This window comes from Lolium perenne, chromosome 7 (assembly GCF_019359855.2).
Source record: "Lolium perenne isolate Kyuss_39 chromosome 7, Kyuss_2.0, whole genome shotgun sequence".
Taxonomy (NCBI): Eukaryota; Viridiplantae; Streptophyta; class Magnoliopsida; order Poales; family Poaceae; genus Lolium; species Lolium perenne.
Genome location: NC_067250.2, coordinates 255808152 through 255827422, shown reverse-complemented (window position 1 = coordinate 255827422; position 19271 = coordinate 255808152).

Here is a 19271-nt window from a genome sequence, read left to right as displayed (position 1 = left end):
TTACTGATTTGCCATTATCGTTTTGGGGTTATGCATTAGAGACAGCTGCATTCACTTTAAATAGGGCACCATCTAAATCCGTTGAAACGACACCGTATGAATTATGGTTTAAGAAGAAACCTAAGCCGTCGTTCCTTAAAGTTTGGGGTTGTGAAGCTTATGTAAAAAAGTTACAACCGGACAAGCTAGAACCCAAAGCGGAGAAATGCGTCTTCATAGGATACCCTAAGGAAACTATTGGGTATACTTTCTATCACAAATCCGAAGGCAAAATCTTTGTTGCTAAGAATGGAACCTTTCTTGAGAAGGAGTTTCTCACTAAAGAAGTGACAGGAAGAAAAGTAGAACTCGACGAGGTTGCTGAACCTTCTCTCGTAGATCAGAGTAGCGCAGTGCCGGAAGATGTTCCTGTACAACTTACACCGATAAGAGAGGAAGCAAATGATAATGATCATGAAACTTCGAATGAGGTAGCTACTGAACCTCGCAGATCGACAAGGGAGCGTACCACTCCTGATTGGTATGATCCTCGTCTAAATGTCATGATTGTGGACAACAATGATGAAGACCCAGCGACGTATGAAGAAGCGATGATGAGCCCAGATTCCAACAAATGGCAAGAAGCCATGAAATCCGAAATGGGATCCATGTATGATAACAAAGTGTGGACTTTGGTAGACTTACCTGATAGCCGCAAGGCTGTCGAGAATAAATGGATCTTCAAGAGAAAAACAGATGCTGATGGTAATGTTACTGTCTATAAAGCTCGACTTGTCGCAAAGGGTTTCCGACAAATTCAAGGAGTTGACTACGATGAGACTTTCTCACCTGTAGTGAAGCTAAAGTCTGTGAGGATTTTGTTAGCAATAGCTGCATTTTTCGATTATGAGATTTGGCAGATGGATGTCAAAACGGCGTTCCTTAATGGTGACATTGAGGAAGAGTTGTATATGGTACAACCCAAGGGTTTTATCGATCCTAAAAATGCTGACAAGGTATGCAAACTTCAGCGTTCCATTTATGGACTGAAGCTAGCATCCAGGAGTTGGAACCGACTCTTTGATAAGGTGATCAAAGACTTCGGGTTTATACAGTGTCATGGAGAGGCCTGTATTTACAAGAAAGTGAGTGGGAGCTCTGTAGCATTCCTGATATTATATGTAGATGACATATTATTGATTGGGAATGATATAGAACTATTAAGCAGTGTAAAAGGTTATTTGAATAAGTGTTTTTCAATGAAAGACCTTGGTGAAGCAGCGTACATTTTAGGCATCAAGCTTTATAGAGATAGATCAAGACGCCTAATAGGGCTTTCACAGAGTACATACCTGGACAAGATTCTAAAGAAGTTTAGAATGGATGAAAGTAAGAAAGGATTCTTACCTATGTTGCCAGGTAAGGTCTTGAGTAAGACTCAAGGTCCGGCTACGACAGAAGAAAGAGAGAGGATGAACAAAATCCCCTATGCCTCGGCAGTAGGCTCTATCATGTATGCCATGCTGTGTACTAGACCGGATATAGCACATGCTGTTTGTTTGACTAGGAGATATCAAAGTGATCCAGGAATGGAACACTGGACAGCGGTCAAGAATATCCTGAAGTACTTGAAAAGGACTAAGGATATGTTTCTTTGTTATGGCGGTGACCAAGAGCTCGTTGTAACCAGTTACACCGATGCAAGTTGGAACACTGATCCTGATGACTCTAAGTCTTAGTCTGGGTACGTGTTTATATTGAATGGTGCTGCAGTAAGCTGGTGCAGCTCCAAGCAGTGCACGGTGGCGAAGTCTTCAACAGAATCGGAATACATAGCAGCTTCGGACGCTTCATCGGAAGCGGTATGGATGAAGAGGTTCATTGTTGAGCTTGGTGTGGTTCCTAGTGCATTCAACCCACTAGTCATCTATTGTCACAACATGGGTGCCATCGCCAATGCAGAAGAACCAAGGTCACACAAGAAACTAAAGCATATCAAGCTGCGTTTTCATTCGATTCGCGAGTACATCGAAGATGGAGAAGTAAAGATTTCCAAATTACACACTGATCTGAATGTGGCAGATCCGTTGACTAAAGCTCTCCCTAGGGCAAAGCATGACCAACACCAGAATGTCATGGGTGTTAGGTACCTTACAATGTAATCTAGATTATTGACTCTAGTGCAAGTGGGAGACTGTTGGAGATATGCCCAAGAGGCAATAATAAAGTGGTTATTATATATCTTTATGTTTATGATAAATGTTTGCATACCATGCTATAATTGTATTAACCGAAACATTGATACATGTGTGTTATGTAAACAACAAGGAGTCCCTAGTAAGCCTCTTGTATAACTAGCTTGTTGATTAATAGATGATCATAGTTTCATGATCATGAACATTGGATGTTATTAATAACAAGGTTATGTCATTGATGAATGATGTAATGGACATACACCCAAATAAGCGTAGCATAAGATCACGTCATTAAGTTCATTTGCTATAAGCTTTCCGATACATAGTTACCTAGTCCTTCGACCATGAGATCATGTAAATCACTTATGCCAGAAGGGTACTTTGATTACATCAAACGCCACTACGTAAATGGGTGGTTATAAAGGTCAGATTAAGTATTCGGAAAGTATGAGTTGAGGCATATGGATCAAGAGTGGGATATTGTCCACCCCGATGACGGATATATATACTCTGGGCCCTCTCGGTGGAATGTCGTCTAATTAGCTTGCAAGCATATGAATGGTTCATAAGAGATGGCATACCACGGTAGGTTGAATGAGGTATAGACATACCGATGATCAAACCTCGGACAAGTAAAATATCGCGTGACAAAAGGAATTAGTATCGTATGTAAATGGTTCAATCGATCACTAAGTCATCGTTGAATATGTGGGAGCCATTATGGATCTCCAGATCCCGCTATTGGTTATTGGTCGGAGAGAAGTCTCAACCATGTCTGCATAGTTCACGAACCGTAGGGTGACACACTTAAGGTTTGATGTCGTTTAAGTAGATATGGAATATGGAATGGAGTTCGAAGTTTTGTTCGGAGTCTCGGATGGGATCCAGGACATCACGAGGAGTTCCGGAATGGTGCGGAGAATAAGATTCATATATAGGAAGTCATTTTCTAAGTTTGAAAATGATCCGGTGCATTTATGGAAGGTTCTAGAAAAGTCCGGAAGAAATAACCATGGAAGGTGGAGTCCCGGAGGGACTCCACCTAGCATGGCCGGCCAGCCTAAGGGGGGAGGAGTCCCAGGTGGACTCCACTCCATGGTGGCCGGCCACCCCCCCCCAAGGAAGGGGTGGGAGTCCCACCTTGAGTAGGAGTCCCACCTTGGGTAGGTTTCGTCCTTATGGCAAGTTTTGGGTTGGGGTCTTATTCGAAGACTTTGAGTCAAACACTTGGGGGTTCCACCTATATAATGAGGAGCAAGGGGAGGGGGCCGGCCACTCAAGCCTCCACCTTGGACGCACCCCTTGAGGCCGGCGCCCAAGCCCCCCTCTCCCTAAACCCTAGCCGCCCCTCCTCCACATATCTCTCCCGCAGCGCATAGGCGAAGCCCTGCCAGAGATCTCCACCACCACCGCCACCACGCCGTCATGCTGCTGGGATTCCGAGGTGGATCTACTACTTCCGCTGCCCGCTGGAATGGGGAGAAGGACGTCTTAATAAACACCGAATGTGTGACCGAGTACGGAGGTGCTGCCCGACTGTGGCACCATCAAGATCTTCTACGCGCTTTTGAAAGCGGCAAGTGATCATCTTCTACAACGACGAGATCTAATCTCATAGGCTTTGGAAATCTTCAAGGGTTAGTCTCGTGATCCCCTCGTTGCTACCATCTTCTAGATTGCATCTTGGCTTGGTTTTCGTTCTTGCTGTAGGAAATTTTTTGTTTTCTATGCTACGAATCCCATCATTACGCACCTGCGCTGGCCGGCCTCCTTGATTTTGCTCGCCGATTAGCTACTATAGTTAGTTGTAGTTAAGTAATTTCATATGTATGTTTGCAGATTTCATCATACGATTCATCGGATGACGAGTACGACCAAGAGGAAGAAGAGAACATATCGCTACTATTATCATACCGCGCCGTTAAGAAGCCAAAATTTTGTGGATCGGTGTTCGGTAGACAGATTGTGGAGAGAAAGGATTGAAGGGCATGGGAAGTTGATGCGGTCATATTTCAATGAGAATCCGATATTCCCCGAAAGCTATTTTCGGCGGCGTTTTCGGATGAGTCTCAACTTGTTCAAGCACATCGCAACGGAGGTGACTGATACGCGTGAAGCACACATCCGTTGGGAACCCCAAGAGGAAGGTGTGATGCGTACAACAGCAAGTTTTCCCTCAGTAAGAAACCAAGGTTATCAAACCAGTAGGAGTCAAGGAACACGTGAAGGTTGTTAGTGGCGGAGTGTAGTGCGGCGCAACACCAGGGATTCCGGCGCCAACGTGGAACCTGCACAACACAATCAAAGTACTTTGCCCTAACGTAACAGTGAGGTTGTCAATCTCACCGGCTTGCTGTAAACAAAGGATTAGATGTATAGTGTGGATGATGATGTTTGTTTGTGAAGAACAATAAAGAACAATTGCAGTAGATTGTATTTCAGATGTAAAGAATGGACCGGGATCCACAGTTCACTAGTGGTGTCTCTCCCATAAGATAAATAGCATGTTGGGTGAACAAATTACAGTTGGGCATTTGACAAATAAAGAAGGCATAACAAAGCACATACATATATCATGATGAGTACTATGAGATTTAATCAGGGCATTACGACAAAGTACATAGACCGCTATCCAGCATGCATCTATGCCTAAAAACTCCACCTTCAGGTTATCATCCGAACCCCTTCCAGTATTAATTTGCAAACAACAGACAATTGCATTAAGTATGGTGCGTAATGTAATCAACACAAATATCCTTAGACAAAGCATCGATGTTTTATCCCTAGTGGCAACAGCACATCCACAACCTTAGAACTTTCTGTCACTGTCCCAGATTCAATGGAGGCATGAACCCACTATCGAGCATAAATACTCCCTCTTGGAGTCACAAGTATCAACTTGGCCAGAGCCTCTACTAGCAATGGAGAGCATGCAAGAACATAAACAACATATATGATAGATTGATAATCAACTTGACATAGTATTCAATATTCATCGGATCCCAACAAACACAACATGTAGCATTACAAATAGATGATCTTGATCATGATAGGCAACTCACAAGATCTAACATGATAGCACAATGAGGAGAAGACAACCATCTAGCTACTGCTATGGACCCATAGTCCAGGGGTGAACTACTCACACATCGATCCGGAGGCGATCATGGTGATGAAGAGACCTCCGGGAGATGATTCCCCTCTCCGGCAGGGTGCCGGAGGCGATCTCCTGAATCCCCCGAGATGGGATTGGCGGCGGCGGCGTCTCTGGAAGGTTTTCCGTATCGTGGCTCTCGGTACTGAGGTATTCGCGACGAAGGCTTTAAGTAGGCGGAAGGGCGGAGTCGGAGGAGGCACGGGAGCCCCACATGCTAGGGCCGCGGGGCCAGGGCCTGGGCCGCGGGGCCAGGGCCTGGGCCGTGCAGCCCTGTTGTGTCGGCGCCTCGTCGCCCCACTTCGTTTCCCTTTCGGTCTTCTGGAATCTTCGTGGAAAAATAAGACCCTGGGCGTTGATTTCGTCCAATTCCGAGAATATTTCCTTTGTAGGATTTCTGAAACCAAAAACAGCAGAAAACAGCAACTGGCTCTTCGGCATCTCGTCAATAGGTTAGTGCCGGAAAATGCATAATAATGACATATAATGTGTATAAAACATGTGAGTATCATCATAAAAGTAGCATGGAACATAAGAAATTATAGATACGTTTGGGACGTATCAGTGACCAAGTATGATCGCTTCTTTGAGCAAAGGAGGAATGCCGCCAGAGAACTTGGTCATAGCACATATCAAAAGGTGACCGCCGCCTTGTGTATGTTGGCATATGGTATACCGGCGGATCTAGTTGATGATCATTTGGCCATGGGAGAGAGCACTTCTATCTTGTGTGTGAAGCACTTTGTAGTTGCAATTGTCAATGTCTTTGGCTCCACATACTTGAGAGCCCCCAATGCTCAAGACACGGCAAGGCTTTTGGAGATCAACGCCAACCGGGGGTTTCCCGGCATGCTTGGTTCCATTGATTGTATGCATTGGAGTTGGAAGAATTGTCCAGCGGCATGGCATGGACAATTCAAAGGGTACAAGAAGGATGCCACCATAGTCCTTGAAGCGGTGGCCGACCAAGAGACTTGGATATGGCATGCTTTTTTTGGAATGCCCGGGTCTTGCAATGACATCAATGTTCTTCAACGATCACCACTAATGACAAGACTTGCAATGCGGGAAGGTCCATTGGTGGAGTTTGAAGCAAATGGCCACAAGTACAACTATGGCTACTTCCTCGCCGACAGCATATATCCAAGGTGGCAAACATTTGTGAAGCCGATTATTCAACGACGAGGTAAGAAGCAAACCCAATTCCACAATGCACAAGTGGCGGCTAGGAAAGATGTAGAGAGAGCATTTGGGATTTTGCAAGCCCAATTTGCCATTGTTAGAGGACCAGCTAGATTTTGGGACCAAGAATGCCTTTGGTATATCATGACTGCTTGTGTCATCATGCCTAACATGATTATAGAGGATGATCACGGGAAAGATATGGATCATACCCACTACGACTTGACGAGGGTTCCCGTGCAAGTGAGGAGGTCCGCACATAGGATTTCCCGGTTCATTGCCTCATACCATGCCATTCGGTGCAACGACACACATGATGAGCTTCAAAAAAATCTCATGGAAGAATGGTGGAATTGGAATGGAAAACAATAGTTGCATACTTGTTGTATTTGCTTGAAAACTATGTGTTGTATTGTTTGAAAACTATGTTGTATTGTTGTATGTTGGACGTGTTGTATTTGGCATGAACAAATTCATGTACTTGTTGACATTGTTGTGAACAATGTATTGTATTTGGATGGTACATTTTATCTGTGAATTTTATATGCTTGTTTGATCTTGTTCGATGCATAGATGTGTTTGTTTGCTGTTTGCGCCGCGCCCCGCGCTGCAAAATAAAGCGTCCGGCGGAGGTGCTTGTTTTGCGCTCCGTCGCGCGCTGCAAAATGGAGCTTTCGGCGGGGGAAAATCGGCCCGACGCGCGCCATCGGTTTACAGCCGGCGGCAGCGTGGTTTAGCGCACCAATATATAGCGCACCTGTTGGAGATGCGCCTTTAATTCATGGCGAACGCTGGGCGTCCGTCACCGGATCCTGACCCCAAAATCGGTTGTCCTCCGCACCATCGGATCGCCATCGAACGTCCAAAATCAGTCGCATTAGAAAGTTTACATTATAGCCCCTGGTTTCTGGAGAAACAACCCGCAGTACTATATTTCTCACATAATAGTTTAAACGCGGTTTTACATTTGTCACCCTCTTTTTTCTGGAAACCAACCCGCAGTACCCCTAATGTGAAGAGTATTACAAAAAAATCCTCTCTCCACGTACAAAAAATATATACTTTTACAACAAAAAGTTGCAACATTTTTTAAAAATAATGTCATAATAAAGTGGTTAAACCAACAAATTGTTTTGTTGGAGATAAATTTACAACAAAAGTAGCCATTATTATTAACAAAAACCGAAGACTATTACAACAAAAATCCATATGTTTGCAAAAAAATAGAAGAAAACATTAATTTGTTACATATTGAATTACAACAAAAATCACCAACTTTTTTTTACATAAAGTCACAAACGATTACAATAAAAAATCAATGTGTTTGCAAAATGATGCAAAGTGGTCAAGCGACATTTAATTTGCTACAGATAGAATTACAATAAAAATCACCTAGTATTTTATCCAAAGTCACAAATGGTTACAACAAATAAAAAATCACTTTGTTATTAGCATAAAAAAAAGTTGTCTCTTTAAAACAATTATTAACAACAAATCCTACAAAAATTACGGATTGTTTACAACAAATAGTTCATCATCACACTCATGTGTTTTGTAGCGAAACCATTGTTGGGCCGAAAAAAGCAGGCCCATATAAGCCGACGCGGGAGCGAGGCCGGACGACCGATCGCTGGCGCGCGATCGATCGCCGGATCCAAAGCGTTTTCCTTAATTCATTCGGCTCTAGGTCATCCCAGCTTCCCGAGGTCCGGTCGGGGACTCCTGACGAAATAAAAACGCACGAAACATCGAGCGGGCCCGCGGTGTCAGCGATAGAAAGGGTAGTTCCCACCATTTATTTCGTTTTCCCTCCAAAATACGATGCATAGAACCATTTTCCCGCCGAATTTCGGAGGAGCTACCGCCATTCCCCCGCAGTTGCAGATCCTCCTCTTCCCTTCCACCACCATGCCACCAAAGAAGATCGCCGCCGACAGCGCGCCGAAGGCGAGGAAGCCACGGGCGCCAAAAGAGAGGCCGCCGGGCTGGACAAACGCAAGGTGGGCGGAGGATGTGGAGCGGCGGCGGAACGAAAGTCGTGGTAGGGCAGAGAGGGAGAAGAAGCTCGCGGCGAAGAGGGTGGCGGCGGTGGCGGACGAACAGGCGAGGCTGGTCTCCATGAACTTTGGCCAGCCGCGCGTCGGCCAATTCCCCGGGCCATGGACGACCCAAGGTATTGGCTCTCCTTCCACCTTCTCGCCGGCGTCACCGGCCATGTTCCAGGACACCTACGTTGCCGGCATCACGAGGTTAACGTCATCGCCGTCGGAGTATGACGGAGCAATGTACGAGGGCATCTCGCTTGCCCTGCGTCGTGGGCCACTCTCCTTCTCCAACCTCGGGATGTCGTCGCCGAACGACAGAGTGATGCACGAGATGATCACGTCGGGCTCCATGGCCACCGTGTCGAGCCAGGGTTTCTTCACACAATAGGAGGCAAGGGCGACGAAAGTCGTCGCGTCGCGGGGTGCCGTCGACGATCAGAACGACGGGTTTGCAGACGGCACCCGAGACGTCGACGAAGAAGATGAGTAGGCCGACCTCGACTAAGACGTCGACGAAGAAGACGCGCCTGAACCCATGGCGACGTCAAAGGGGAGGAAGAAAATGAAGAAGAACTCGCCGCCGATCGAGTCACGAATCAAATGGATGGGCAAAGAAGAGGAGTGCCTTGTCGAAGCTTGGAAGACCGTTTCCATGAATGGCATCACCGGCGCCAATCAAAACTACGACACGTATTGGCAGCGGGTCAAGTTGGGGTTCGACGAGCGCAAAGTCGTCGATCCCTACTTCAACAAGACGGTGATGATACGCGGTGACAAGTTAATGGCCGGACACCCATTGGGGGATCATGCAGGCGGCGTGCAGCAAGTGGCACAACATAAAGGAGGAGATCGAAACTCGCCCGGTGAGCGGCACCGACTTCGAGGCCAAGGTGTGCTCACTCGCCATGTATTGTCCGTCGACTCGGGATCGCCGATGTTTCAATTTGATTCGCTGGCATGTATTTGCAGATGCGGCGGGCGTTCGACATGTACAACGACGACATCGACAGCCATATGTTCAAGTACCTCAATGTGTTCGCCCGCATCGAGGGGTGCGAGAAGTGGAAGGAGGTATGCCGGAACCTCGCGAGTAACAAAGGCGAGCTGTATAACCCCGATGATCTAGCCCCTGCCGCGTCGGCGGGCCGCCCCGATCTCGGCCAGAAGAAGCTGAATGAACTGAAGAAGGTGGGCCATCCAGCCGAAAGGTTGCAGGCGTCCTTTGAGAAGTGCTGGGCCGACGCGAGGGCGCACGCCGCCGGGAGGGACGACAAGTATGACGTGCGGTGGAAGGGAGATGCTCGCCAACCAGGGCGTCCGGATAGCCTTGCTGAAGGCAACCTTCGCAGCGAAGAAGAGGAACACCGACCTGGCATTCCTGATCGGTGCTAATGACGGTAAGATAGACGAGGTGACAAGGGTTTGTACGACACCCATCGCCAAGACATCCTCCGACCTCCATCGGCTGCTTCGTCCTCCCCTTCGATGTCCACTCCTGCCGCTGTGACACCGGCAGCCGACGATGCATCGCCGCCAGATGCCGCGCCAGACAAGGTTCAGGAAGAGACCGCCGATGAGCATGTTACCATCTAGTTTCTGTTTCAATCGCTGGAATGTGGCTAATCCGATCGCCGAACTTTGGCGATGCTTTTGTGTAGCGGGAAGACAATTTTTTGAAACTGTCGCCGCTGATGGGCAAATGCTAGGGTGCGACTGGGAAAATGTTGCCCCCATGCCTTTTTTCATCCAATCCGGCGTTTGGTATTTCCGGATTTTCACCCGGGGCCTCAAATGGCTGGAGATGCTCCGAGTTACCTCTGCCTGTCGCTAGTTTCCTCGCAGGTCGCAACGGCGGAGATGGAACGAGGCAACGACGGTGGTGGGAGCGTCATCGGATACAGTGTAATCGAGCCACCACGTGCACATATTCATAGCCAAGACTAGGAGTGGAGTCCGGCTTGGAGGTGGTAAAAGCATCACTAGTAGTGCCCCTAAACCCTCAAACCCTAAAAAATAACTGCTTTTTTACAGTTTGCGGGAGGAAAAACACGTAGACTAGAACCCTAAACCCTCGAACCCTCAAAAAAATTTAAGGGCCCAACCCTCAAACCCATTTTCAACATGTAGAAGTAGGGCTTGGGGAGGCCAAATAGCCCCCAACCCGCACTCCTCTTCCTCGTCGCGGGAGGGTAATTTCCTCTCCCAACCTCCCGCCTCTGTGCCGCCGCCCGCCTCCCCACGACCCCTGCCGCCACCGCGAGCTCCCCCGCCCTCGGATCTGCACCTCCCCGCCGCCCGCCACCCCGATTCGCGACCTCCCGAGCCACCGTGGCCGTCCCCGAGCCGCCCTCGCCGCCCGCCGCCTCCCGCACCTCCCCGAGCCGGCCGCCGCCTCCCGAACCTTCCCGCACCTCCCCGAGCCGGCTGCCACTCCTCGCCGCCGACTCCAGCCGCCCCTCCTCCGCCTGCGGTGGAGATGCCGCCGCGCCGTGCCCTTCTGTCGTCGTGGTGAACAGACAGATGCCATGGGATGGCTTAAGTTGGGGCCGAATGTGCGCTAGAGGATTCGGGTGAGGGTTTTGGTATGGATGAAGAGGTTTCCGGATGGATTCCTCAAGAACTTGGCCTTGGCCAGAGGTAGAAGAAGAAGAACACAAGAGCTATTTCCTCCTCAGATCTTTCTATTCATTGATCATAAGAGGTTACAGGTTTCTGGGTACAACATAACACATACCCGTGTATGGGTGTACCCCCTCTCCTTATATAGGGGAGAGGGTGGCTTACAGGGGAAGATACCCTAGGAAACCCTAATGGCATCTTTGACTAGACAAACTACTTTACAAAGCTTCTTTAGCTACCGGCGTCACCGGCATCTTTAATCAGGGAGGCTGACGTCCTCCGGTACCTTTTACGTCATCATCTGCTTTAGCGCCAGAGATTCGTTTAAAGCTGAAGTGCTTCGCTCATCTTTGTCCTCTTGCTCTTGAGAGAATCTTTGACCAGTCTTGCCGACGTGCTACAGTGTTGCCCGTACCGGTACTCCGGTACCTTCTTAGCCGGCTCCGGTATACCCTTCCTGGGATACCGGTATAGATTCACTTAGCCAAAAGCTTAGCTTCACAGTCCGGAATAATATTTAAACCGGTATCTTGATGGCTCAAACCATCCGGTATAATATTTAAACCGGTATCTTGAAGGACAAGCAGCCGGTGATTGATCCTAGCGGCTGATACGTCTCCAACGTATCTATAATTTCTGATGTTCCATGCTAGTTTTACGACAATACCTACATGTTTTGCTCACACTTTATAATGTTTTTATGCATTTTCCGGAACTAACCTATTAACGAGATGCCGAAGTGCCAGTTCCTGTTTTCTGCTGTTTTTGGTTCCAGAAATCTTACACAGGAAATATTCTCGGAATTGGACGAAATAAAAGCCATACTTCCTATTTTCCACGGAAGGTTCCAGAGCACCGAAGAGGGACCAGAGGGGAGCCAAGGGGGCCCCACCCCACATGGCGGCGCGGCCAAGGGGGGGCGCCCCCCTATGGTGTGGGTCCCCCAGGACCCCTCCGAGGCTGCCCTTCCGCCTATAAAGTCTCTCCGTCGCGAAAACCCTAAGGAGATAAGCCACGATACGAGAAAAGTTACGCAGCTGCCGCCATCGCGAAGTCAAGTTCGGGGGACAGAATCTCTGTTCCGGCACGCCGCCGGGACGGGGAATTGCTCCCGGAGTCATCTCCATCGACACCACCGCCATCTTCATCGCCATCGCTGTCTCCCATGATGAGGAGGGAGTAGTTCTCCCCCGAGGCCGAGGGCTCTACCGGTAGCTATGTGGTTCATCTCTCTCTCCCATGTGATCTTTATGTGATCATGAGCTTTGTATCACTATTACTATGTGCTACTCTAGTGATGTTATTAAAGTAGTCTATTCCTCCTTCATGATGTAATGTTGACAGTGTGTGCATCATGTAGTACTTGGCGTAGGTTATGATTGTGATCTCTTGTAGATTATGAAGTTAACTATTACTATGCACTCTAGAGGTTACTTTAATATGAACTCCGGATTCACTCTCCACGGTGTGATGGTGAAAGTTTGTGCATCGTGTGTGTTTCCTTTATGACGTTGTGGAGCTTGTTTACTCCGGCTTGAGGGTGCTCTCGTAGCCCTACACAATGAATGGTGTTTATTATCCAACAAGAGAGTGTTAGAAAGTAGCACAACAGAAGAGAAGTTATTTATTTATGTGATCATTGTTGAGAGTGTCCACTAGTGAAAGTATGATCCCTAGGCCTTGTTTCCAAATATCGAATCAGCATTTACTTACTGTTATGCCGCATGTTTACTTGCTGCCATATTTATTTCAGATTGTTATTACCACTCATATTCATCCATATCACTTGCATCTTACTATCTCTTCGCCGAACTAGTGCACCTATACATCTGACAAGTGTATTAGGTGTGTTGGGGACACAAGAGACTTCTTGTATCATAATTGCAGGGTTGCTTGAGAGGGATATCTTTGACCTCTACCTCCCTGAGTTTGATAAACCTTGGGTGATTCACTTAAGGGAAACTTGCTGCTGTTCTACAAACCTCTGCTCTTGGAGGCCCAACACTGTCTACAGGAATAGAAGCGTGCGTAGACATCAAGCTATTTTCTGGCGCCGTTGCCGGGGAGGTAAGGTAAAAGGTATTCACATCCTCCGACTACTAAGCTATTTCCTAGCACTGTTGCCAGTGTGTGAGTGCTCAAAGCTATTTCCTTTAGATCCTGCAATTGCATCTTTTTGTTTCTTGTTTACACTAGTCAGGCTTAATGGAAAACAACAAAAATATTAGAGATCTTTATAGTATCTATCTTGAGTTAGGACATGAGGTGTTTGAAGAGAAAATTAAAAAACCTATGGAACTTTATATGCATGATAATGCCAATGTTATTAGTATGAATGCTTTGAACACCATTGTTGCTAATGCTATGGAAAATTCTAAGCTTGGGGAAGCTGGTTTTGATGAGCATGATATTTTTAGTCCCCAAATCATGGAGGAGAAAATTTACTTTGATGATACTTTACCTCCTATATATGATGATTACAATGATGACTATCATATTTTCAGTCCACCTACTATTGAGGAGAAAATTAATTATGATTACAATATGCCTCCTATATATGATGATTATGGTGATGAGAATAATAATGATAGCTATTTTATTGAATTTTCTCCCACTACAATTAATAGTAATGACTATGCTTATGTGGAGAGTAATAATTTTATGCATGTAGCTCATGATAAGAATGTTTCATGTGATAGTTATATTGTTGAGTTTGTTCATGATGCTACTGAAAGTTATTATGAGAGAGGGAAACATGGTTATATGCATCTTAATAATGTTAAGTTTCCCCTCTTTATGTTGAGAATCTTGAAGTTACTCGTGTTTTATCTTCCTATGCTTGTCACTTTGCTCCTCATGAATTTATTTGTGTACAAGATTCCTTTTCATAGGAAGCGGGTTAGGCTTAAATTTGTTTCATACTTGCTCTTTGATGCTCTCTTTGCTTCAACTCTCATCCTTATATGAGCATCATTAAAATTACTGAGCCCATCTATAGCTATAAAGAAAGCACTTCTTGGGAGATAACCCATGTTTTTATTTTGCTACTGTTTTGTTGTGTTTTGGAAGTTGTTACTACTGTAGCAACCTCTCCTTATCTTTATTTTATTGCATTGTTGTGCCAAGTAAAGTCTTTGATAGTAAGGTTGATACTAGATTTGGATTTCTGCGCAGAAACAGATTTCTTGCTGTCACGAATTTGAGTAGACCTCTCTGTAGGTAACTCAGAAAAATCTGCCACTTTTCGTGTGTGATCCTCAGATATGTACGCAACTTTCATGCAATTTGAGCTTTTTCATCTGAGCAAGTTAATTGCCCCTGAAAAATTCGTCTTTACGGACTGTTCTGTTTTGACAGATTCTGCCTTTTTATTTCGCATTGCCTGTTTTGCTATGTTGGATGGATTTCTTTGTTCCATTAACTTTCAGTAGCTTTGTGCAATGTCCAGAAGTGTTAAGAATGATTATGTCACCTCTGAATATGTGAATTTTCGATTATGCACTAACCCTCTAATGAGTTTGTTTTGAGTTTGGTGTGGAGGAAGTTTTCAAAGATCATGAGAGGAGGATGATACAATATGATCAAGAAGAGTGAAAACTCTAAGCTTGGGGATGCCCCCGTGGTTCATCCCTGCATATTTCAAGGAGACTCAAGCATCTAAGCTTGGGGATGCCCAAGGCATCCCCTTCTTCATCGACAACTTATCAGGTCACCTCTAGTGAAACTATATTTTTATTCCGTCACATCTTATGTGCTTTACTTGGAGCGTCTGTGTGCTTTTATTTTCGTTTGTGTTTGAATAAATTTGGATCCTAGCAATCCATGTGTGGGAGAGACACACGCTCCGCTCGTTCATATGAACACTGGTGTTCTTAGCTTTACTTTTAGTGTTCATGGCGAAGGTTGAAACTGCTTCGTTCATTGTTATTTGGTTGGAAACATAAAATGCTTCATGTGGTAATTGGTATATTATTTTGAATAATTTGATACTTGGCAATTGTTGTGCTCAAATAGATCATGTTTAAGCTCTTGCATCATGTACTTTGCACCTATTAATGAAGAACTACCATAGAGCTTGTTGAAATTTGGTTTGCATGATTGGTCTCTCTAAAGTCTAGATATTTTCTGGTGAGGTGTTTGAACAACAAGGAAGACAGTGTAGAGTCTTATAATGCTTGCAATATGTTCTTATGTAAGTTTTGCTGTACCGGTTCATACTTGTGTTTGCTTCAAACAACCTTGCTAGCCAAAGCCTTGTACTGAGAGGGAATACTTCTCGTGCATCCAAATCCTTGAGCCAAAAACTATGCCATTTGTGTCCACCATACCTACCTACTACGTGGTATTTCTCTGCCATTCCAAAGTAAATTACTTGAGTGCTACATTTAAAAATTTCATTCCTTGTCTTTGCAATACATAGCTCATGGGAAAATAGCCTTAAAAACTATTGTGGTATTGAATATGTAGCTTATGTGTCTTATTTCTTATAAGTTGCTTGTTGAGCGGTAACCATGTTTCTGGGGACGCCATCAACTATTTCACCTTTGTTGAATATCATGTGAGTTGCTATGCATGTTCGTCTTGTCTGAAGTAAGGGTGATTTATCATGATCAAATGGTTTGAGTATGCATATTGTTAGAGAAGAACATTGTGCCGCTAACTAAAGCCATGAATCATGGTGGAAGTTTCAGTTTGGACATTAATCCTCAAATCTCTTATGAGAATATTATTTGTTGTTGAATGCTTAAGCATTAAAGAGGAGTCCATTATCTGTTGTCTATGTTGTCCCGGTATGGATGTCCTAAGTTGAGATCTATCAAAAACGAGAAATCAAATGCGATCTATCTCCTTGGACCTTTGTACAAGCGACATAGAGGTACCCCTTTGTGACACTTGGTTGAAACATATGTTATGCAATGATAATCCATGTAAATCCAAGCTAATTAGGACAAGGTGAGAGCACTATTGGTATTCTATGCATGAGGCTGATACGCGTTCAACACGCGTCCGTTGGGAACCCCAAGAGGAAGGTGTGATGCGTACAGCGGCAAGTTTCCCTCAGTATGAAACCAAGGTTATCGAACCAGTAGGAGCCAAGAAGCACGTTGAAGGTTGATGGCGGCGGGATGTAGTGCGGCGCAACACCAGGGATTCCGGCGCCAACGTGGAACCTGCACAACACAACCAAAGTACTTTGCCCCAACGAAACAGTGAGGTTGTCAATCTCACCGGCTTGCTGTAACAAAGGATTAACCGTATTGTGTGGAAGATGATTGTTTGCAGAAAACAGTAGAACAAGTATTGCAGTAGATTGTATTTCAGTAAAGAGAATTGGACCGGGGTCCACAGTTCACTAGAGGTGTCTCTCCCATAAGATAAACAGCATGTTGGGTGAACAAATTACAGTTGGGCAATTGACAAATAAAGAGGGCATGACCATGCACATACATATCATGATGAGTATAGTGAGATTTAATTGGGCATTACGACAAAGTACATAGACCGCCATCCAACTGCATCTATGCCTAAAAAGTCCACCTTCAGGTTATCATCCGAACCCTCCAAAGATTAAGTTGCAAAGCAACAGACAATTGCATTAAGTATGGTGCGTAATGTAATCAACAACTACATCCTTAGACATAGCATCAATGTTTTATCCCTAGTGGCAACAGCACAACACAACCTTAGACCTTTCTGTCACTGTCCCAGGTGTCAATGCAGGCATGAACCCACTATCGAGCATAAATATTCCCTCTTGGAGTTACAAGCATCTACTTGGCCAGAGCATCTACTAGTAACGGAGAGCATGCAAGATCATAAACAACACATAGATATAACTTTGATAATCAACATAACAAGTATTCTCTATTCATCGGATCCCAACAAACGCAACATATAGAATTACAGATAGATGATCTTGATCATGTTAGGCAGCTCACAAGATCCGACAATGATAGCACAATGGGGAGAAGACAACCATCTAGCTACTGCTATGGACCCATAGTCCAGGGGTAGACTACTCACACATCACTCCGGAGGCGACCATGGCGGCGTAGAGTCCTCCGGGAGATGATTCCCCTCTCCGGCAGGGTGCCGGAGGCGATCTCCTGGATCCCCCGAGATGGGATCGGCGGCGGCGGCGTCTCTGGAAGGTTTTCCGTATCGTGGCTCTTGGTACTGGGGGTTTCGCGACGGAGGCTATTTGTAGGCGGGAGGGCAGGTCAGGGGGCCACACGAGGGGCCCAGATGACAGGGCCGCGCGGCCAAGACCTAGGCCGCGCCGCCCTGTAGTCTGGCCGCCTCGTGGCCCCACTTCGTCTCCTCTTCGGACTTCTGGAAGCTTCGTGGCAAAATAGGACCCTGGGCGTTGATTTCGTCCAATTCCGAGAATATTTCGTTACTAGGATTTCTGAAACCAAAAACAGCAGAAAACAAAGAATCGGCACTTCGGCATCTTGTTAATAGGTTAGTTCCAGAAAATGCACGAATATGACATAAAGTGTGCATAAAACATGTAGATAACATCAATAATGTGGCATGGAACATAAGAAATTATCGATACGTCGGAGACGTATCAGCATCCCCAAGCTTAGTTCTGCTCGTCCCGAGCAGGTAAAACGATAACACAGATAATTTCTGGAGTGACATGCCACCATAACCTTGATCATACTATTTGTAAAGCATATGTAGTGAATGCAGCGATCGAAACAATGTATATGACATGAGTAAACAAGTGAATCATAAAGCAAAGACTTTTCATGAATAGCACTTCAAGACAAGCATCAATAAGTCTTGCATAAGAGTTAACTCATAAAGCAATAATTCAAAGTAAAGGCATTGAAGCAACACAAAAGAAGATTAAGTTTCAGCGGTTGCTTTCAACTCATAACATGTATATCTCATGGATATTGTCAACAGAGTAATATAATAAGTGCAATAAGCAAGTATGTAGGAATCAATGCACAGATCACACAGGTGTTTGCTTCTTGAGGTGGAGAGAAATAGGTGAACTGACTCAACATTGAAAGTAAAAGAATGGTCCTCATAGAGGAAAAGCATCGATTGCTATATTTGTGCTAGAGCTTTGGTTTTGAAAACATGAAACAATTTTGTCAACGGTAGTAATAAAGCATATGTATCATGTAAATTATATCTTATAAGTTGCAAGCCTCATGCATAGTATACTAATAGTGCCCGCACCTTGTCCTAATTAGCTTGGACTACCGGATCATCACAATGCACATGTTTTAACCAAGTGTCACAAAGGGGTACCTCTATGCCGCCTGTACAAAGGTCTAAGGAGAAAGCTCGCATTGGATTTCTCGCTATTGATTATTCTCAACTTAGACATCCATACCGGGACAACATAGACAACAGATAATGGACTCCTCTTTTATGCATAAGCATGTAACAACAATTAATAATTTTCTCATTTGAGATTGAGGATATATGTCCAAAACTGAAACTTCCACCATGGATCATGGCTTTAGTTAGCGGCCCAATGTTCTTCTCTAACAATATGCATGCTTAACCATAAGGTGGTAGATCGCTCTTACTTCAGACAAGACGGACATGCATAGCAACTCACATGAAATTCAACAAAGAGTAGTTGATGGCGTCCCCAGTAAACATGGTTATCGCACAACAAGCAACTTAATAAGAGATAAAGTGCATAATTACATATTCAATACCACAATAGTTTTTAAGCTATTTGTCCCATGAGCTATATATTGCAAAGGTGAATGATGAAATTTTAAAGGTAGCACTCAAGCAATTTACTTTGGAATGGCGGAAAATACCATGTAGTAGGTAGGTATGGTGGACACAAATGGCATAGTGGTTGGCTCAAGTATTTTGGATGCATGAGAAGTATTCCCTCTCGATACAAGGTTTAGGCTAGCAAGGTTATTTGAAACAAACACAAGGATGAACCGGTGCCGCAAAACTCACATAAAAGACATATTGAAAACATTATAAGACTCTACACCGTCTTCCTTGTTGTTCAAACTCAATACTAGAAATTATCTAGACCTTAGAGAAACCAAATATGCAAACCAAATTTTAGCATGCTCTATGTATTTCTTCATTAATGGGTGC